Source organism: Panthera tigris, chromosome C1 (assembly GCF_018350195.1).
Source record: "Panthera tigris isolate Pti1 chromosome C1, P.tigris_Pti1_mat1.1, whole genome shotgun sequence".
Lineage (NCBI taxonomy): Eukaryota > Metazoa > Chordata > Mammalia > Carnivora > Felidae > Panthera > Panthera tigris.
Genome location: NC_056667.1, coordinates 99,789,594 through 99,812,418, shown reverse-complemented (window position 1 = coordinate 99,812,418; position 22,825 = coordinate 99,789,594).

The window sequence follows — 22,825 nt, the reverse complement described above, 5'->3', positions numbered from 1 at the left end:
TTTTGGCAACAAAGTTAACCAACCCTCCATTAATCTGTTTCTTCACCTGTATGACGGGACTAACAGCTTTCTGAGTTACTTAAGTATTAAAGAAGAACATAGAAACCTGTTAGTGGCAGCCTCTGTTGTAAAGCATGTGGTAGATGTTGTTTATATCAAACAGCAGCTCATGTTGTTTGTCAATAAACATTTATTGAGCTTGTACTCGTCTTCTACTGAGTGGTGGAGAAAAAGATTACTTCCCAGATGCAGTATTTCCCTATCCCTCCCCTTCCATCCCTACCTGAAATATCAACGTCTCCCAATATCTCAAGAGCGCCCGAATGGAGAGAGGGGAGGTCTCCTGCAATGTTAATTCGATAGAGTATCAGTATGCATGCTTTTAGGGACAGTCACAGTGACTCCATTGTTGGACATGAAATCCGGATATATGGTCTGATTTTTTTTCTTCACTTTTTGAGGTATAAAAATTCAGTATAGTGCACAAAGCTGGTGTGTACACAATGATGAATTTCTACATATGTGTTCTCTCATGGGGCTACCAACCAGATCAAGATGTAGAATATCTCCAGCTTTCTAGTGACCCTTCCCATTCAGTGTCCCACGAGAGGTAACACTATTGTAACCTCTATCACCATAGATTAGTTTTCCAGTGTTTGAACTTGACATGTATGCGCATTTTTGTGTCTGGCTTCTTTCACTCAGCAGTGTGTCTGTAATATTCGTCCATTTAAAAACTTTTTTTAATGTTTATTTACTTTTGAGAGAAAGAGAGACAGAGCACGAGTGGGGGAAGGGCAGAGAGAGAGAGAGGGAGACACAGAATCCGAAGCAGGCTCCAGGCTCTGAGCTGTCAGCACAGAGCCTGACGTGAGGCTTGAATGCACGAACTGCAAGATCATGACCTGAGCTGAAGTCAGATGCTTAACCGGCTGAGCCCCCCAGGCGCCCCATGTAATAGTCATCCATTTTGTTGCATGTGACTATGATTCGTTCTTTTCCATTGCTGTATATTACTTACTTATATAAATATTCAGTAATTTATATACTCATTCTCCTGGTGGATGTTTGGGTTGCATCACGTTTTTGTCTATCATGAATGAAGTTGCTACAAACTATCACGTTTTTCTAGTTTCCTTGAGATATAGTTGACAAAGAAGAATTGTATATATTTAAACTGAATTACATGATGTTTTGATATACATATACATTGTGATATGGTTACCATAACCAACCTAATTAACACAGCCATCACTTCACCTAGTTACTTTGTGTATGTGTGTGTGTGTGTGTGTGTGTAGTGAGAGTGCTTAAAATCAACTCTTTTTGCAAATTTCAAGCACATAATATAGTATTATTAATTATAGTCACCATGCTGTACCTTGGGTCCTCGGAACTTATCCATCCAGCATAACTGAAACTTTGTATCGTCGGGCCTACATATACATGCCTTTTATGTTGGATTTATATTCAGGATTGGAATTGCAAGATCACAGAATATATACAGGTTAAGCTTTAAAGATACTGCCAAATAGTTTCCTGAAGTGATATAATAATTTGCATTCCAACCAGTGATAAGACACTGCCAGTTGCCCTCCACATCTTTGCCAGTGTTGGTATCGTCAGTCTCTTCAATTAAAAAAAGCGGGTGTGTATTTCATTGTGATTTAAATTTACATTTATCTGATGATTAGTGATGTTGAGCAACTTTTTATGTGCTTACTGGCCATGTGATACCCTTTCAGTGAAGTGTCTGTCCAAGTCTTTTGCCTGTTTGTAAAGAGTTGTCTATCTTAGTGATCTGTAAGAGTTCTTTACATATTCTGGGTGAGTCCTTTACCCAATATATGCATTACACATATCTTCTCTCAGTCTGTGACTTTCTTTTCATTCTCTGAATGTTACCTTTTGACAAACAGAAATTCTTCAGATTAAAGAAGTCTACTTCATTCATCTTATTTTTTTTATGACTAGAGCTTTCTATGTCCTGTTTAACAAACCTTTATCTGGTATAAGGCCATAAGTATCATCGCCTTTATTTTCTTCTAGGAACTGGATTGCTTTAACCTTAACATCTATGATTCATCTCAAATTAATTTTTTGTGCAGTTTGGGATCAAGATTTATTGTCCTTTTTGGCTACCCAATTAGATCAGCACCAATGGCAAGTAGTTTTGTTGAATGAATGAATGAATGGATGAATGAATGAAAGAATATTGGTTGAATGAAAAATTCAGAGAACAAAGCAGCCAGTTGCTTAAAAATCCAAAATGTCCAGAAAAACCCAAGCACATGATCACAATAAACTCAATGCAAAATTTTATATTACATTGACTCTTGAACTGTTTCTATTTTTTCAGTACCTTGTGGATACCATTAACACAAGTAGCCTCAAGGTAAAACACAGTTCAGAAATTCTTACTTAGAATTTGATCTGGCATGGTTTGGTTTTGCCTTTGTTTAAGTAAAATCTTGTTCAGCTTCCTGACCGTTAGGTAACTTTGACCATTAGGGAGGAGGGGAGAACCAAGAGCCAGAAAAGAAATTAATTATTCATGTAGATGTATATATGTTTCCTTGGGCCCCTTTTTATTCTTGGGGCATTACTTGACTTTCCTAGAATTTTTTTTCTGATTGTGTTTGTTTGTTTGTCTATGTTGTTTTATAAAATACACATTGTTCTTTCTACCTCATAAAACTGTGGCATCCTAGAGCCGGAAGGACTCTCGGGACGTCATTGTCCGTTGGACACAGAACCAGATATTGAAACTGTCTTTTCAAGATTATTGGAGCCTCCTTGCCAAATTCCAGCTCCTGCTGGAACACATCCAATCAAAATAGTTTAACGACCTTTGCATTTTGAGCGGTTCACTTATCTGTACCCGGGAAAACTGAGGAAAGAAAAACCAGAGAGAGGAAGTAGTCTTTAAAATGCAGGTGTTTCTCACTTACGGCCATGACCCTGAAAATGTTTTATGTCTCAATAGAATCTTATTTTTTAAATATTTAGGGAAGCAAAGAAACTCCATTATCAATTATTTTTGTAGGGCAAAAACCTCACTTCTGTTTAGTGCCCAGATATCCTCATTTATTAGTTTCTTGAGTCTTAAATTTTTGTATTACCTTATCTCAAGGTGGACCACCATGATAAACACTTACCAAAATACCCTCCTCTAAATATCTTATCTTTCTTATGATGACTTTTAAGTGAGGTTTCAATTGTGTACACTGACGTATAGAGAAGCACACAAATCGCAAAAGCACGACTCAATAAATTTGTACAAACTGACCAACCCTGTGTCACCAGCATGGAGATCAAGAAGCGGAGGAGCCCCACAGCACTGTGGCCCTGTTTCAAAACCACCACGGTGGCACTGTCTGCATCCTAGTGAGTGTCTGGTGGGGCCAAGGCGTGACTTGGCTTCCCACCTCCCACCTAGAACTCTTGCCAGTAAATCTCTCTCTCTTCTCAGGCTCCTTCAGGCCAATAATTTTTCTTGGGTGTTGCAGAAAGAGAACTTGGCTTGGAGTAAGAAGGTGTACATTTTATTTAGAGCAAAGCACAGGAGGAATGGACCTACGACTAGTGAGATGTGTTGGGGCAGGAGGGAGGGAACCGGCTGCATCTTTGGGCAGTGTTCTAATGGCAGGCCCAAGTATATCATGGCCTTGGAGGCCCTGGGGAGCCAAGGCAGCACGAAAAGAGTAAGATAGGGACCCAGAAAGGGGGAGAGGGTGATGGCGGCACTTCCAGAGAAAGGAAGACGCCAAATATGAGTAGTACCAGCTCATCTCTCTGAGCTAGTGTCTCTAGATACCCTTCCTGCCCACCTTCCTGACGGTGGTCACTGAGCAAAGGATATAGGAGTTAGTCAGATGGCTCATATCCCTGACAGATGGCTCAACCTCTCTGAGTCTTAGCTTCTAAATCCAAAAATGGGAAGGGTAATTAACCTCTCTGCTTTGTGGAAGTATGCCCCAATCAGATGAGGGAGTGAATGCATGTGAAAGCAACTGTCCCCTCTTTTTTAAATCTTTTTTTTTTTTTTTTTGAGAGAGAGAGAGAGAACACACATGTGAGGGAGAGGGACAGAGGGAGAGAGAGAGAGAAAAAAAGAGAGAGAGAATCCCAAGCAGGCTCCATGTTCAGAGCCCAACGCGGGGCTTGATCCCACAACACTGAGATCATGACCTGAACCAAAATCAAGAGTCAGACGCTCAACTGACTGAGCCACCCAGGAGCCCCAAAAGCAGTTTCCCCTTTACAATATTTCTCTCTTTGTCAACCGTGGGCCCTTTCTCTTTTTTTTACTGTCAGGATGGCTTGGCAAGCAAGTCTGATGAGGGGGGTAGATTCTCAACACCTTGTTGTGGCTACCTTCACTTCTGGAGCCACAGATTTCTTATCCCCCTTCAGGGAAAAGGGATTCCATGAAAGTGTAAATTGTTAGCTGATCATTTCATATCTCCTGACCAACCGTGTCCACTCTGAACCTGACTTGCATTTAGATCCTGAATGTCTCTCTCGCCACCTGTTGTAATGTCTGAAACTCCTGGCACTGAAGTCCATGCCTATTGGGAAAGAGACTCCGATCATTCCCACATAGTTTGCCAGAAGAAGACGCTGCCCACCTGCTAGGAATGGCCAACTCACCTGCCAGCTGTGGTTCTCAGTGTTCAAACGTTGGTCTCCCAGTGCTCACGGCAGCCTGAATTTGGAGTTGCAAGCATTCAAAAATGACTCTGGAAGACATAAGCAAAATGAAATTTACTGGGAAGATACTGGGGAGCCCATAGCATCTGTAGGCTGGCTGGAGAGTTTGGCCAATGAGCTCTGCTAGCAGGAACAAGGCTCAAAGATCATACTGCAGAACTGGTCCAGGGAAGATGCCATGATGTCCTGACAGACATGTCTCATGCGGCCACTACTGCCTTTGCAAACTGGACCACCACTGTGGCCACCACCCATTGGCAACTGGAATCTTTGTGTCTCTGTTTCTTCCTACCACTAGCTTCTGATTCAAAATCTGGGTGGGAGCATCTGATAGGCAGAGCCCAGATGGTGTGCCCAAGCCCTGGTTGCAAAGATGGCTCAGAAACAGATTATGTGATATTTTCAGCTTTAACTGTAGACAGTCGGCTCTACCTCTTAACCCAGGGGATTCTCCAAACAGAGGCAGGCTGTTCAGACACTAGATGGCCAGAACACGTACCTTTTCCTTTCAGCCTTTACAGCCATCTCTTGTGAGCGTTGCTTGAGTGAATCAGCACCCTTTGATCCATCTAGCTCGGGGACACAGACAAGTCTACAAATTGGAGGACCAGGAAATGGATTCTTGAGAAGCTTCAAGGATGGAGGCCATCCAGTTCACGCTACCCTGCCAATATTCTCTGGTCCTGGCCAAGTGACACTTTTCCTCTTCAAAATTCTTAGAATAGGCCCTGAGTGGATGTTTGGTGTGAGAGTGAAAAGAAAAGAAAAAAAAAAGAAAGAGGTCTTGGGTAACACCCGCCCCCACCCCCCACCCCACTCCCCACCAAGTCTCGGTTTCCATTCCTGGCTCTGCGTTGTGTTAGCCACCACTCTAAGTCTGAGTTTACCTGTCTGTAAAAATAAATAAATAAATAAATAAATAAATAAATAAATAAATAAATAAAAGGACTTACCTGCAACACCTACGGCTCCAGCAGTGACATGAAGGAGGTAACGAGCGTGCGGTGGGCCTGCCCAGCACATCATGGGGTTGGCTGCATATAATGACAGTGTCCCAGAGCTGGCGCTTGTGTAACAGGCGGATTTACCGAGAGGGGACGACTGTTTGCTCAGCAGCCTAGAAGTCTATAATTAGACTGTCACAACATCAGCAAAAGTACAGGATCAATGTAATCAGAGAAGAAATGGAAAAGAACACAGCATCAGTCAAAGCCTCCAGTGGGTCCCCGTGGTTTCCGGAGCACTAATCGCCCAGGCAGATTCAATGTCCCGCTTGTGGGTTTCCTCCTGGTGATGACCAGGTTGGTTTGGGCCTCCGCTGACTCCCCCTGTGAGCCACCCGCCCTCCCCCTCCTCCCTTCCTCTGCTCACTGAGTCTTCGGGATGAGAGTCCAAAGGACTTGTACCCAAAACTTAGTGGCCAAGGCTCTTCCATTCCTCACAATGTGTATGCGTGCTGGAGTAGAGGAGAGCCAGCTTCTTTAAGATGAGATTCCTGGGACCCATCTTGGCCCTATTGGGGCCCTATTCCAATGCCTTGGAATCTGCATTTAGCGTGTGAGGAGATGATGCTGTGCACGCTGAAGCTTGAAGGCCACCGGGCTGAGCTACCCTCCTGCACCCTGCTTCTACTACACACCCAGCACGGCCATAGCAGTCAGGACGGCAGCAAGATCCAGGCAGCCAAGGTCAAAGGGCCACCTCAAAGCCAAGGAATGAGAATGGGCCTCTTATTTTCTTTTTAATCACATTAAGAATTCCAAGCTGCAGACATGTTTATCTCATTAATCCCCATGACACCTGATCTAGGGGTAACGGCCAGTGTCTTTAGTTTCCCTCAACCAAAGTGGATCGGGGCCCAGATCTACCCCCAAAGGACGTGGATCCGATGGCTTGAATCCTCTTAGAAACAACTGGATTTCAAAAACCTGTGATCCTTTATTTCTTACATGGGTTTTTAACATAAATAATTCATATTGCATTGTATAAAAATCGGAAAATGTAGAGAAGCAGAAGGAAGAGATACATCACTGCTAAGCACACAACAACATTCCCGTTAACACTTCCTTCCATCCAAGTGTGTGTGCACGTGTGTGCGCTAACACACACATAGGCAGCTAGGAAGGGGCTGCCTGATGGGAGCCGTAGCCTCTAGGTGAACGGTGACCTGGAGCCGGAGGAAAAACACGTGGCTTCTCATTCCCCGTGCTCTCTGATCTCCTTGCCTGTGTCCCCCTGTGGCCAAGCTCAAGCAGAAGGCAGGTAGGTGCAGTCCCCAGAGGTCAGCCTCCCTGAGACACAGAGTGGGGAGTTGGAAGGGAGCAGAGAGGGTCTAGATGGGTGAATGGAGGCTGCCCAATGTGCTTTCCTATGTGCATTGATGAGTGCAATGGATGGTTTTCAATTTCTAGAGTTCCAGATCTAGAAAACACAGTGTTCTGTGTTAATTCTCTCCTTGACCACAGCGAAGGGGTGAGCTGTTATTTTGTGGTGTTGCCCTCAACACACTGAGTTGGGAGCCCTGGCTACGAGCTCTGACTTCTCTGCTCCTTTGAGGCAGAGCCAGACCTTCAGTTATTCGGTCAATGTGGCCTCCTTCCTGATGTAAGACACAGTGCCGGGCACCAGGGAGGAGTCCAGAGGACCGGCCTCCGGGAGCTCACAGCCTCACGGGGTCTGAGGGGCACACACCAGTATCCATAGACCAGGCAGAGAGGCAAGCCCCATGTGGAAGACACAAAGATCTACATTTATAATAGTGACTTAGAAGCTCAAATCTTAGGCCAATAGTGATTGCTATTATTTACTATATACTGGTGCTGTTCTAAGTTCCTTATGGCATTTATATTATTTAATCTTCCAGCAGCCCCATGAGGTAAATTGTATTATGATCCTCCTTTTGTAGCTGAAGAAACCGAGGTATGAGAATAAGCTTGAATGTGAACCCAGACAGTCTGATTCGAAGGCACGTTTTCTCAAAATCTACGTTCGACTACGATGAGTCTGGGATCAAAACTACTTGACTAATAGGGAGCACCTGGCTGGCTCAGTTGGTTGGGTGTCTGACTCTTGATTTTGGCTCAGGTCATGATTGCAGGTTTCATGGGATCAAGCCCCGTGTCAGGATCTGTGCTGTCAGCATGGAGCCTGCTTGAGATTCTCTGTCTCTCTCTCCTGTCTCTCTGTCCCTCCCCCATTTGCACTCTCCCCCAAAATAAATAAACTTAAAAAAAAAACTTAAAATAAAACTGCTTTAATAATAATTCTAAGTCATTTTTTGCCTTTTGAATTCTCATTCTCTCAGCAATGCACACTGGAGTCTCCAGAGGCTGTATGACACTTCATGACATCGGTCGGAGGCTAATGGAAAGTGTGCTGTGTGTTCTTGTGTTTTAAAACTTCCTTAGCTTGGGGGCACCTGGGTGGCTCAGTCAGTGAAGCATCCAACTCTTGATTGAGGCTCAGGTCATGGTCAAAGCATTCATGAACTTGAGCCCAGCGGTTGGCTCTGTGCTGACAGCGCAAAGCCTGCTTGGGATTCTCTATCTCCCTCTCTCTCTGCCCCTCCCCTGCTTGCATGCTCGCACGCTCTCTCTCTCTCAAAAAAGAAATAAATAAACATTAAAACTTCCTCAGTTTGAGTGTCTCATATAGTAAATACCCATAGAAATAATTCACATAAACAAAAGTTCTTTGGTGTTCTCAGGGGGTCCTACGGGGTCCTGTGAAGGGGTCTTGAGACAAAAAGTTTGAGAACCACTGCATTACTTTTATCCTGCGGGGGTTCAGAGTAAAAGGGATCCCATTGGATTATTAGATAAAATTTATCACCACTAGTTTTCTTGCCTAAATCATAAGACGGTGTAAGGCAGATTCTACACAAGAGAAGAGTAGAGCCCAAAGGAACCCAGAGAAGTCATCTGGTCCGTTTTCTTGGCTTTGGGGAGGACTGTGGGCTTCCCTGCCTCTGGCCACCTTATGGACCTGCTTATGGCCAGGGTGGCCCTACTCATCTTATCCAGAAGCCCTGGGCCAAGTCTATACTAGGTCAGGGTTCAAATTCTCCAGGGATTTGAGAGTACCCAGTTTAAAGATGGCCCTCGTAATATATGTCATCTCATTTGTGAGAAAGAGTAGAAGTGATTTTCGGTAGAATAGTACGGTTTTAATTATCTGACAAGATTTATAAAACATGATTGCAGTATGCCCTTTTTTGGTCTATGAAATGGGAGGTAATAGTAATTGCTTTTTAATTAATGGACATTGGGAATTGTAGCAAATGAATTTTAGCCAGTCATGGGGAAAGACTAAAACCTAACACTAGGGAATAGTATAAAATCCTTGATGTTCCTTACTTAAAAGTGAAAAAAAAAAAACACTCAGCCATTAAAAAGGATGAGATCTTGCACTTGTAACAACATGGATGGACCTAGAGGCTATTATGCCAAGTGAAATAAGTCAGACTGAGATAAATATCGTATTTCTCTTATATATGAAATCTAAAAAGAATAAAATAAAACAAATGAGTAAACAAACAAATGGGAGAAACAGAGCCATAAATACAGAGAACAAACTGATGGCTGCCAGAGGATAGGGTACTGGGATTGGGCAAAATGGGTGAAGTGTAGCGGAAAATACAGGTTTCCAGTGATGGAATAGATAAATCACAAGACTAAAGAAAGTACAGCACAGAGAATAGAGCCAATGGCATTGTAATCGCATTGTGTGGTGACAGACGGTAGCTACATTTGTGAACACACCAGAGTTGTGGAATCCCTATATTGTACACCTAAAATGTAACACTGTGTGTCAACTATAATTAAAAAAAATAATTGTTTTAAAAAGTGAAAAGAAAATAGGAAATGTATGTAGTGAGAATTCTAGGCTGGTGCCCACTATCCATTTCTCCTTCCCTGACTGGGGAACTGCCATGATGCTTGAGTAGAATTGATGTGGGCACCCCCAGTATCCTAACGGTGGTCCCAAGCCATCAGTTTACTTCCATCCCCTTGCCCTGGGATCATTCAGGGATGAGAAGTTATCTCACGCCTGTGTTCAGTGGTTGGAGGGAGGGAAGTGGTGAACATTCACCTCTTGTCTGGGCAGGATGATGTGTAGATGTGAGTTGCGGAATGGGTGCCATTGTTTGCTGTCTTGAGAGAAGGCGACATGTAATGAGACCTACTCACCGGCAAGAGTGGGACCAACAACTCCAGGACAGCTATGTCAGAAAGCCACACTGCCACCAAACATTTCTCTTCAGTGGCCCACAATTCCCTGTGCGTTAGCTAATTGAACTGTATTTTCTGATACTTAGCAACCAAGAGCGTCTGACATGGTAAATAACTGTTCTTTCCACCTCAGACACTGTCACGCAGAGAAAAGGACCGTCATGTCGACCAAACAAAAATTGTCAGGTCTGGCAATTTAAGGACGACCCTGATTGCACATCACCCTCCGTCAAGCTGAACTTCCAAATGACATCTCCCTTCATTGTCCCAAAGTCCCCTTGTTCCTCCTTCCACATAGGCAGTTCTCATACTACCGTTGTTTTTCTTTACAAATAAAACTGTCCTTCCCTGATTTACTGTGTAGTGACCAAGCATCAGAAGTTGTAGCCTTAGCGATGCCTGGGGGGCTCAGTCAGTTAAGCGTCTGACTCTTGGTTTCAGCTCAGGTCATGGTTTCACAGTTCGTGAGTTTGAGCCCTGCATTGGGCTCTGTGTTGATAGTGCAGAGCCTGCTTGGGATTCTCTCTCCCTCTCTCTCTGCCCCTTCCTGGCTCTCTTTCTCTCTCTCTCTCTCTCTCTCAAAAAATAAATAAACATTAAAAAAAGTAATTTTAGCCTTAGCAACCAACCAAAGTTTCTCAAGTGTCAGGGAAAACAGAGGCCTAGGAGGGGAGCACAACACACACCATGATGATAGTTAAGCCAGCTCGACTGCCAGTTCTCTGCAGCAGGACAAAAGCAACGGCGTTGAAGGGCATGGTTCACATGGTGGTTGGAAGGATGAGCTTCCAGATCAGACTGGCTGCGTTCAAGTCCCAGCTCTGCCCCTTTCTTTCTTTCTTTCTTTCTTTCTTTCTTTCTTTCTTTCTTTCTTATGTTTCTTTATTTTAGAGAGAGAGAGAGAGAGAGAGAGAGAGACAGCATGAGCTGGGGAGGGGCAGAGAGAGGGAGACGCAGAATCTGAAGCAGGCTCCAGGCTCTGAGCTGTCAGTGCAAAGCCCGACACAGGCCTCGAACCCACAAACTGTGAGATCATGACCTGAGCCACAGCTGGACACTCAACCACCTAAGCCACCCAGGCATCCCTGCCTGTTTCTCTGAAAGCATCATTTGACCTTGCTAAATCTCAGTTGCCTTATCTTAATAAGATGGTGATAATAAGAGAACCTCTCTCATCAGGGCGTCATGAGGATTAAATGAGTTAATTCATGTTCACTCATGAGTATGTAAGGCAAACAGGAAGTTTTCAAAAAATGTTATCTAGAGACAGTCCCAAGAGACTTCCCCTCCCTGGGACTCAGTGTCCTCTCCCGACAAGGGATGGGGAATGTTCTAGAAGATCTCCAGGGTCCCTTCTAGCCTGACGTGCCCAGAGCCCATTTGTGCAGTGTCCTCAGAAGCGTTGCAGGGGCTGTTTGTCCCCAGGGCCCTCAGGGAGGACACCAACGTCTGTTTTGTTTGTTGTTGTTATTGTTGTTGTTTTCAGAAACTGTAGCAGGGAAACACAGGGCTGATGCTGGTCATCACATACATAGCACAAGAAGAGCAGGGCCATGAACATGGGCTGGAGAGTCTAAATACTGTGTCACTCTGCCCTCAGGCCCTTAGGGTGCTCATCCATAAATAGGGTCACCCTCCCTGTCTCTCTGAGGGACCTTGAGGATTATGCAAAACAAACCACCTGATGTCAGAAAGTGCCTGTCAGGGGCGCTTGGGTGGCTCAGTCGGTTAAGCATCCGATTTCGGCTTGGGTCATGATTTCCCGGTTTGTGGGTTCGAGCCCCGTACCGGATGGCTCTGCTCTCAGCACAGAGACCGCTTTGTGTCCTCTCTCTCTCTCTGCCCCACCCCTGATTGTGCTCTCTCTCTCTCTGTCTCTGTCAAAAATAAATAAACAGGGACACCTGGGTGGCTCAGTCGGTTAAGCGTCCCACTTTGGCTCAGGTCCTGATCTTGCAGCTTGTGAGTTCGAGCCCCACATAGGGCTCTGTGCTGACAGCTCCGAGCCTGGAGCCTGCTTCGGATTCTGTGTCTCCCTCTCTCTCTGCCCTTCCCCTGCTCACTCTCTGTCTCTGTCTCTCCCTGTCTCTCAAAAATAAGTAAATAGATAAATAAATAAGTTTTTTTTAAGTGACTGTCATACCACGGTGCCTTGTTGATATTTGTTTCCTTCCTCCTTCTGGAGCCACCGGCCACCACTACAGGGAGTGGTGGGAAAGAGTTCCACCTGAGGTGGTGGCAGACCAGGCTCTCTCCCTAGGCTGTAGACGGCGAAGGCTTGTGTGAGAGCTGCTGGGGTCCCGAGGAGACAGGAGCCTCGCAGAGACCCCAGACAGGGCACAGCTGTCCTCACGGTGCCTGGCACCTGGTTGGGGAACGAAAATGTGATGGCAGCTCCAGGGACTCCCTTTTCTCCCTGCCCCCTCGGCGCATATTAATGATCTCTGATAATTAATAAGACATTGCTCTTTTCTTTTCTATAGGCTCCTCCCACCACGAATTCCCAACGCGTGGGCCGTGGAGAATTTAAACTCCCGGAGAGGAAGTCTGAGGGGCAGGTAGGCACCGGCAATTCTACGTGGGCACGTGTTTTCTCTCTGGTGGCTTCTAGGCTGGCCTCCCCGGGCCAGATGTGCTCAGCGGCAGTCACAGGGATGGGATCACAGGAGTACAGGTGCTCCGGGAACAGCAGGGGGGGCGGGGGCGGTCAAGAGCCTGGGGCCATCAGCTACAGGGACGGCAGGCAGATCTACACGCAGCAGTGTGACACAGCCATATGTGGGCATAGGCTTTTCCCTCCTTCCTTTTTCATTGTCTTGTTTCGGGCCCACCCATCCCAGGCCAAAGATCCTTCCCCATCAAGCTGGTGCCATCCCCAAAGCAAAGGGATTATTGTGCTAGTAGAGCCTGGGAGCTGTGATAGCCTGTCTCCCAAAGGGCTTGTTTTTGTATGAAAGAGCCTCAAAGAATCGCAGGCCTGGAGCTTGCACACTGTACAGAGCAAGTTTTGTCACCGTGTGGGTCCCAATCTTTACAAATTAGCTAAAGCAGAGGGCGAGCTGCCTGTCAGGGCCCAGCCCCTGGGGACAGGCATCCTACGGTGGCATGGAGAAGCTGATTTTGGAGCCATCTTGCTCACATCCACTGGGGGAGGTGAGACCGCTCCCTCCATCTTGCCGGTGGGAGCTGTGACAGCATGGATGGCGGAAAGTCACAGCAGGAAGGAAGTGACCCGCCGTAACCGCGGCCAGAAGAGGCTCTGGCCGTTGTGCTGAGTCAGCACGCCGCACCTACTGGGGGTACAGGATGGGGCTGTCATCACAGGGTCCCATCAGTCCTAGTGTCAGTTACCTGGGGAAGAGGTGCGTCCATCACACTGGAGACAGCCAAGCTCCTGGGACAGAAGCCCTGCCTGTGGGTCTTGACCCGAAGCGCCAAGAGAGGGCTTCCCATCCATGGGCATTGTTGGTTCCTTCATGGAGGACTTTGTTCTTCAAACTTCAAGACCATTGGAATCACCTGGCATACTGTGGTGTACATTCCCATGTCCCAGCCCCAGAGGCTTCCATTCCGGGGTCTTCGATTTTGACGAGTCCCCCCAGTAGTTCTGACCCAAATGACCAAGGACCACACCTCAAGAAACCCAGGCTAAGAAGAAGGGTTTGCTGTCAGGGCGGCCTGGATTCATAGCCTTGCTCTGTCTGCCACTTGCCGGCTGCATGGCCGTTGGCAAGGTTTTTCATCTCTCTGGGCCTTCCTTTCCTCTTCTGAGAAATGGGGACAAGTAATACCCACCTCATCGGGGCCTTGAGGAGAATAAAGGCTATGAGGTGCCGCTCTCAAAGGCATGGGAAGGGTGGACGCGGGTGACAGAATCTGTCCGCGATCTCCCTTGCAGAACCGTACTTGTCAGGGGGCGCTGTCTGCAGGAAGGAACGTCACTTCGAATGTCCTGAAGAAATACCAGCTTAGGACCTTCCGTTCAGAATGTTCACTGACGAGCGAGTGTAGCCTAGCTGGCCCGCACCCCAGCACCCGCACCCCCGCCTCCTTCCTCTTTCAACGGGACCAGCCCTCTGCCTGGAAGCCTTCCGGACCCTGTTGTTTGGCCCCAAACACGACACCTGTCAGCGGGGAGTGTGTTTCCGCACTGACACCACAACTGTGCAGACACCTCACGCAGATTCCACAAGGATTCTTAGGTCCTACACTTTGGTTTTTCAAGTAGTATTCCAAGGGCTAGTATCCAGCCATCAGGCAAATAGCTGAGAGATGGTAACAATCGGTTGTTTGGCTGGTCTTACACACATTCGTGTTTGAGGATGGCTGCTTTATACAGAGCATCTGGCAATCCCCGAACTCCACTAGGCATACTTAAATCTTTGACGATTAGAAAGTTACTTTACAATCTTCCTGTTTAATAATTCCAGTTCAGGACAAACCAGCTTCTACCCAATTAAGCCTACGACCCTGGCGAACATCCGAGGATTCTGTCTGTCCCGCACAAAACAAGCTGGGGATCTTGGTGGGATTGCTTCTGAGCCTTGGGGTCCCCAACCACATGGCGAGGGGCTCCCATGCCCTCTAGCCTGTGGTCTGTGTGTGCGGGTGAGGGAATTGGCATTCATGTTTCTGTAGAGTGATGCCTGGTCTTGGTGCTGCCTCGCTGCCCATGACCCAACACGAAATCCTCGCTGCCAATGATCCAATACAAAATACATTTCTATTTGTTTCGCACTGAACAAATTCCCCAGGTCAGCCACCTAAGCAGAACAGAGTTGGTGGTGATGGAGAAAGCCCGAGATGAAGGCACAGTTATCGGCACTAGGAACATCAGCCGTGTCTCCCTAACACTAGGAGCGTGGGAGGAAGAGTCCTTGTGGCGCCTGGGTGGCTCAGTCGGTTGAGCGTCTGACTTGGGCTCAGGTCATGATCTCGCGGTTCGTGAGTTCGAGCCCCGCGTCGGGCTCTGTGCTGACAGCTCAGAGCCTGGAGCCTGCTTCGGATTCTGTGTCTCCTCCTCTCTCTGCCCCTCCCCTGCTCGTGCTCTGTCTCTCTGTCTCTCAATAATAAATAAACGTTAAAGAAAATTTTTTTTTTTTAAAAAAGTGTGCACAGCTCCTCTGGGCACCCACTTGTCTGTCCTGACCGGTGCCTCTTGCCACCACACTGATGAGAGTCCCCACTTGTCTTGCATTGTGTAGGGGAGACACAGCTCTGAGAAACCACGTGTCTCTGCCACCCACCGTGCCCCTCCTCTGCGGTGCGTGTCGAGAAAAGAGCAAGGCTAGCTTTGTAGTGGCCATCATGTCCAGGGCAGCATTGGGCAGTGTCAGCGGAGGGTGGGGTCACAGCCTGGCTTGTCGCTTCACCTGGCCAGCTCTCCATGGGCCCCTAGTCACATAAGGGAAGGCTCTGAGAGAGGATTCCAGAGCTTTGGAGCAACGCTGACCCAGTTCTTCTGTTGGGTTTGCCTCATCGCCACACTAGTCCCTGTGCCTGTTTCTTCCCAGCTGGGTCTGGCCATAAGCTATGGGGAAGGAGCAGCTAAAAGGAGAGGCTGCCAGAGTCAATGACAACAATAGTCATACTAGTAGCTCACAGTGATTAAGTGCTGTACCAAAGGCTGTTTCCTTGGAGGATTTTATTTGGAAAAACTGAGGCAAGAGAGGTTAAATGACTTGTCAAAGCCGCAAGGCCAGAAAGCCGAGGAGAGAGCATCTGAGTGCACATCATCCAGCTCCAGGGCTGGCCGCTGTTGAAGAGCAATGCCTTTCTAGAATTTTTGAGGGCAGGGGGCATCTTCCAGAGTCCTGGGCAGCTCTGATACAGCCCCTTTCCAGCTCCTTTCTCGGAGCTTGATGCCATGGCCTGGGGAGAGGCAGATTTCTCTTTTGGGAATGTTCCACTATTTGCACAGGGGTGCAAATAGGTTCCTTTTCTCCTGAGGGGCTTGAGTACAACAACCTCAGCTTGGAGCTTTATAAATCCTCCTCACGCTGCCATCTGGGGGGGCGGGGATCGTTAAAGATCGTTTCTCAAACCCACCTCCTGCCTTCTAAATCAGAATCTTAAGCATCCAGAGGGGTTCTTTGGAAAACCCCTAGCATAGGGAGCAGAGCACCAGCTTCTAGGCAGAAAGACTTGGGCTTATGTGAAAATCAGCCAGCTACATAACCTCTCTGGACGTCCTCTGTAAAACAGGGCTAACACTACCTGCCTCATCCGGACCACAGCTTTATTGTCAGGATGACGTGTGATCATGTACGTGACAGCGTCTTGATGAATTTTAACAATTAGCTAGCATTTACGAAACTTGCAAACGGAGGACTCAGCAAGCATTCTCTGTGTGTTTTTCGGTGTGCAAAAGGCAGTGCAGAGCAGTTCAGGAACGGCCCGAGAACCCACTGCGTAGAAGCCCAGGCTCGCTCTCGGCTCTAAGTCAGAGCTGTCGACTCCCTTTCCAAGTGCTGGTGTCAGACAAATGCAACGCGGTGGTGAGCCCGTGCCCAGGCGAGGCAAGCCCACGTTCCAGAAAGCAGGGTGGAGCCAAGATGCTCCACAGAAGCGTGAGAGCTGCCCCACTTATAGGGGAGCCTGAGAAACCTCTCCCGCCGATGGAGCGGCCACTTCGGTCACTAGGCGTGGCCGTGCCTCTCCTCTGCCTACAGACAGGGAGCGCCGGGTGACTAGAATCCTCAGCCAGGCCTGAAGGCAGTCGTGTCCCCTGCTGCCTCAGTCACATGTTTTGTGGGAAGCATTCCCAAGGAGCAGGGAGACACCGAACTGGAACATGGGCCCTGGCAGCATCATCCCCCTCCACCTCTGTTCCCTCTGCCCCCCAGCTCCTCACAGCTGAGACCAGTTCACAATGTTCAGGCTTATCCACCCCAGGCCTTCAGTCCCCATGGAGGGACTTAACGAGCTTCCTGAGAACACAGACACAGACCAAGGCCTTGCTCATAGACTCCCGGGAACCTCATTCTGCAAATGAGTTCTTGTGCCTAAGTCTTCAAGCGTGAGTCCTTCTAAGGCCCCCAGTCTGTGGGATTAACATTATTATTATTTTATTAATAGTACAGCACAACCTTGGATCGCGAGTAACTTGTTCTGCGAGTGTTCCGCAAGACGGGCAAATGTTTCTAATAAATTTTAACTTGATAAACGACCGATGTCTTGCAATGTGAACAGTACGTGAGGCCGAATGTCACATGATCACAACGGAGCCAACGGTTCTTCTCTCTCTCTCTCTCTCTGCCTCTTGCTGCCGGATTGTGGGTGATTGCCTCCCATGCTCAGATGCTCGGTCTCAGGCTTGGTGTTTGGCAGAAGTCAGTGATTTTTCAGAACATTGGAAGGTGCCCACAACTGGCACTTGTGTATTTTCTTGTCACTACAAAGCACCTTTGGACAGTCCTTTATTTTTGCATACAAGAGTAAGCTTAGGAAGGTTTTGCTTCATTCTAGGTCAGGCTGCCTGCAGATACAGACCCTTTCCTCTACTGCGTTATTTATTGCCAGTTACATAAAATACAGCATATGACAAGAGTTTATTAATCTGTACTGTAGTAGACATCCGTGGGAGTATATACAATGGCCCCTGTGCAGAAAAAGGTTGAAAAGAAAGGCAGTACGGAGATATTTACGGTGAAAGTTGAGAAGGAAATCATCAAGAAGTACGAATGAGGTATGGGAGTGGCTGAGATTGCAAGATTTTATAAGAAGTTTATGTCCTTATCTCGTCTGCAGGGTAGGAGAAAAAGGCAGAGGAATCCCTCACTTCAAATGAGATTAGGGAGATGTGCAGAATGTGGGAAACAGTGCAGCATTTTGTAGAAAGGCATCACCTGAAGGCTGTAGCAGTACGAGCGATGAGTCTGTTTAACGACGAGGTAATGTCACATTTCCATGAAACCCTCAAAAGGAAGCAAAAGCAAGTGTCATTGGACAGGTTGCTTGTTAAAGTTGCACGAAAAGAAAAAGATTCCATTGTGCCAATAGACAGCAGTGATTCCATTAGTGATAGTGAAAGTCGCCCTACACAATAACCCTCCTCTCTCTGGTCTCCTTCACACCAGCCACGAAGGTTTTCAAAGGTAAGTGCAGGTTAATGTGTTTATTTTTCTTCATATTTTGCATTTCCTTTATTATTTCATATTACAGTATTCTAATCATTTTCATGTGAATATTTTTTGTGCTGTGGAACGAATCATCTGAGTTTCCATTAGTTTTTATGGGGAAATTCGCTTTGATGTACAAGTACTTGGATGACAAGCTGGTTTCCGGAATGAATTATGCTCGCAAACCAAGGTTTGACTGTATTCGTTACAAAAGAGTGTCACTATTTAAGCTGGGGCCGACTGCATATTGGGCATTGTGCTGTGCTCTCTGCCTGCCTTACTTTAGGGACATTATTGTTCCCATGGGACAGATAAGGAAACTGAGGTGCAGAGATATTAAGTGCTTAGCCAAGTTAAGCCAGCTAGTAAGCGACAGAGCTGGGGCTGTTGAACTTCAGGCAAAGCCCATGCCCCACCGATATGGCCACTGTCCTGTACTCTTGGTCTGATGATAACCTGCCCCCTGCTCCAGGCTCTGCCATTCCTTTGCCCCCCTGGAAATCAGGGTGTGGCACCTGTGGAGAGACCCGAGTCCCCACCTTCCTGGACTTGGTTCCTTCTCCGCTCTACCAGCAAGCCCAGCTGACCCCCCACCGGGCCTCCATAGCCGGCTGTTCTCGAGCCACCTGTCCCCCAAGTCTGCGTGCCTCCTTAGCCAGCCCTGGGGTGTTTCCAAAGACTCCCAACCTGTCTCGTGGCTCCCAGGTTTCTCATACTTCTATCCATCCTTCCCGTGGCTGCCAAAGTCGTCTTCTTGAATCGCTCGCACTCCTTCCTCGGTGAGACACCCCAGACCTGGCTGCAGGTTATGGGGTCAGACCAGACTTCCAGCCTGGCCACGAGAGCCTCCCAGTCTGACCCGAACCCCCGTCGATCTGCCTCCCACGCTGCCCTTCTCTGGTCTGGCCTTGCCGGCCTCCACCTTCCTCCTCATATGTGCCTAATGCTTTTTCCCTGCGTTCCCATCAATGCACAGACTGCTCACTTCGTCACTCAAAAATATTTATTGAACACCTATGTGTGCTGAGCATCTTCTCAGGCACCGTGAGGGCCAAAAAGCTTCGCACTATGGAGCTTAGAGATTGGCTGAGGAGGCACACTGGTGTCTTTAAGGAACTGAAAAGCCAGAGTGGTAGTTCAGGGCGGGCTGGGGAGTGAGGCTTGAAAGAAAGTTGAGGACGTCAGCGGGGACTGGGTCATGCAGACGCTTGCAGGCTACACACAGGGCTCCCTGTGACTTCTGGTGCAAACAGAAAGCACTGGAGGGTTTTAAGCAAGGAAGTGGCATGATCTGATCCCACAAATCCTGCTGTTGCTGTTGAACCATTCCCGGCTTCCTGTCTGATCTCTCCACCAGAAGGAGAGCTCCTGTCCTGCAGGCGCTGGACTGTGGGAGGAAAGCGGGAGTGATAGTGGGGTGCTGCGGTAGTGATGGCTGCCAGTCCGCGGTGGCCCTTGCCAAGTGTCAACCCCACCGAGGAGCAGTGTGGTGATGCCACACGGAGAACAGTGCAGGACAAACCATGGGCAAGGGCCAGTCCCCATGGCAGGACCAAGGGGCACCCTGGAAAAGAAGGGTGAGTGAAGCTTCAAAGGAGGAGCTTTGACTAGCGGGTAGATGGCAGGGGGACTCGGGGCAGGGGGAGCTGGGGACAAACAGGAGGAACTGCCCTGCTGGAGGGGTGGCATGTGTCAAGCAGGAGGAGGAAAAAACTGGGCTAGTCTGACGGGGGACAGATAGTGGAGCTTTTGACTGGTGGACCAGGCCTGATGCAGTGGGGGGGTGCTGGTCGGTGGGGGCAGGGTCCATGAGCGCCCCCGACACCCACGCTGCATGCTGAACAGAGCAGCCTCAGACAGTCCCTTATCCGCCGGCTGCTATGCTGTGGGTCGTGTGACCGTGCAACTGTGGCCACAGATAACCGGTTGACCTGAGGCTCAGCACCTAACTCCAGAAGAGCCACGTATGGTCATCAGGACACCAGAGACCCGTGAGGTGGCCTGGCATGGCACTCTGTCCAGCTAGGACCAGATGCCAGAAAGAAAGAACTGCCCCAGTCAGATCGTCTTGGGGATTTCGGTAGCAGCTGCGTGGAGATGGCCCCGGTCGGGAGAATGCAGCAACGGTGACGAGAGACACCCCCCGACCCCTCGCCCCGAGGGATGGCGAAACAGAAGCCATAACGTCCCAGACACCCTGTGCAAGCAAGAGCAAATGAGACGGAGAGGAGAGGAGAGAGGCTGGGGTGGCGGGCCCAGAGCAGCGGCCGAGAAAAGCTGAGTTGCAACGAAGATGAACACCCAGGGCCAGGGAGGAGATGGTGTGGCTCGGAGGGACCACAACTGCTGTGCTGGGTGGTGAGGATCCAAGAGGCCGCTCTCCACAAGTCCTGCCCCACACATCCTGCCAGCAGCGCCCGAGGCTGCCTGAGCGGGCCTCTGGTCCGCAAGCACCCCCAGAACACCAAACACGAGGACAGAGCTGCCGTGAGCTGCCATGGGCTGGGTGGGGGCTGGGGCGCTGCTGGGCCACAGAGGCAGCTTCTCCGAGGAGTTTTGTGACAGGCACCCCGAGCCACTACACTGGACCAAGATCTGCTTGGAAAGTCTTTGGTGCAGGGAGAGCCTGCAGGCTCTGGGTGGTAAATTATAGGGTCAGAGACCACAGAAAGCCACAGGAAAATTCCCGTCAGGGCCAGGAGCAGACACAAGGAGGGGAGAGGCTGTGAATGGCTGCCTGGATGGGAGAAAAGATAGAAACAGCCAAAGTTCAGCTAGATGGTATGGAAAGAAAATGAAGAAATGATGGAACAAATGTCTAGAATCCCTGAGTGGGGTAGCTGGCAGGGGAGAAGGGAACTGTATGACCAGATGTTTGCTTTGCCTCCTGGAATGGAAAGCACTCCAAATGGAAAACTTGCCCGGACCAGTGAGGTCAGAATCTGTGAGCAGCCCCTTCCAAAAGCAAGATGGCGGCATCCGCCAGACCCTCTGCGCCCAACTGGGAGCCCTGCTGGGATCAGAGGGCAGGCAACCTCTCAGCCCCTGCCCTCTCCAGTCCCCTCTGAGTAAAACCTCTTGTGGGCTGGACAGAGTGCGGCAACAAAACATTTGATCCCCAAGTTTACAGACCTGGCTCTGGAAGGAAGACCCACGGGAAGGGAACCACATCCAACCGGAGGCTGGGAAATGTTTCCCTTGGTCTGTGGCAGGGGCTGATGTTGGCGTGCTTCCTTCTTGTCCACAACAGGATGGCACAAGTGAAAGCAAACAAAACAGAAGCCAAGGCAAAGGGCTTCTTGGTCTCTCTCAATGAGAACAACCCAGAAATCAAGGCCAGGAGCAAAGGAGGAGCTTCTGGGGTGGGGTGGGATGGGGTGGGGTGGAGTGGGGTGAAGAGACCTTGTGGGAAAGCTGGCTAGCTCCAGGGACCTGCTAAGTACTACAATGTCTCGTGGAAGTGAAGGGCAGACAATATTAAGGGTTTCCTTGTGTTTTGTGTGTACATGTGCATGCCTGAATGTGCATGCGTGTGTTTGGCCCCCTTCAATCCCTTCCTTGACTTCAGTTTCCAAGACTTGGCTCTTGTCCTCTCCAGTAGGGCACGAGACACCTTGGAGACCCTTCTTCTTAACACTGTTTGTACAAATCCATTTGGCTGTGGTAACAAGCAACCCCCAAATCCCAGGGGTTCGCGACGACAACAAACATTTCTTTTTCACTCCCATCACATGTGGGTGACTGTCAGCTGTGGCTCCCATCCATTCACACTCCACTGGCCAAATCACGTCACGTGGTTAAGTCCAAAGTCAGTAAGGTAAGCATATATGCTACTCTCAAAGGGATGATAGGCATGGATAGGGCATACAGTAATACAACCTGCTCCCTTGGTCCGCTCAGCAGTCTCCTCTGTGCAAGCCGGTTTTGTTCTAACACCTTTATGAAATGATAGCAGTTGCAACAGTGATAAATAAAGGCGCTAAAGGCTGTACTCTTAACCTCAGCGTGATACCGTGTCTTCCTCTGAGGCCGGGGTCGTAGTAGCAGCAGCTGAACCGACTGAGAAAGGTGATTTGACTTGCCCAAAGATAACGCATCATAAGCTGAACTAAACTACAAGTAGCCTGTGATGGGCATTAAGGAGGGCATTGTTGTGATGGGCACTGGGTGTTTTATGCAAGTGCTAAATCACTGAGTTCTATTCCTGAAACCGATACCGCCCCATATGTTGGCTAACTAAGATTTAAATTAAAAAAATTAAAAATAGGGGGGAAAAACCCCCAAAAGATCAAATATAAAAAAATAAAATAAAATACAAATACAAATAACCTTGTGTCTGAAATTCAAATACCCTGGCCCTTTTTGACCCACCTCACTGCCCCAGGGAGCCCACTGGCTGCCCCGGTTTCTGGGGGCTCCTCCAAAGCACTCTTCTCCTCAGCAGTGCCCCCCCCCACCAGACCTGGGGGCACTGTCGTCCAACACTTTGGAGCCTCGACCACTCCTTGTGCTAGAGCCGGACAGAGTGAGGCCCCAGGCACTGTCCCTGTCCCGTCTGTCTGCCTTTCCCGAGGGACAGCCCAGGGTGGTGAGGAAGCCAGGTCCTGGGGATCAGATGGACCCGCTCTCGAGCCCTGGCTTGACCACTGATGGCTTCAGGCAGGTTCCTCGACCTCTCTGAGCTTTATGTGCCTCTCTATGACATACGAGCTTATTTAGTGGATAGGGTCCACTACTGAGTACCGGCCTTGCTGCTCCTCT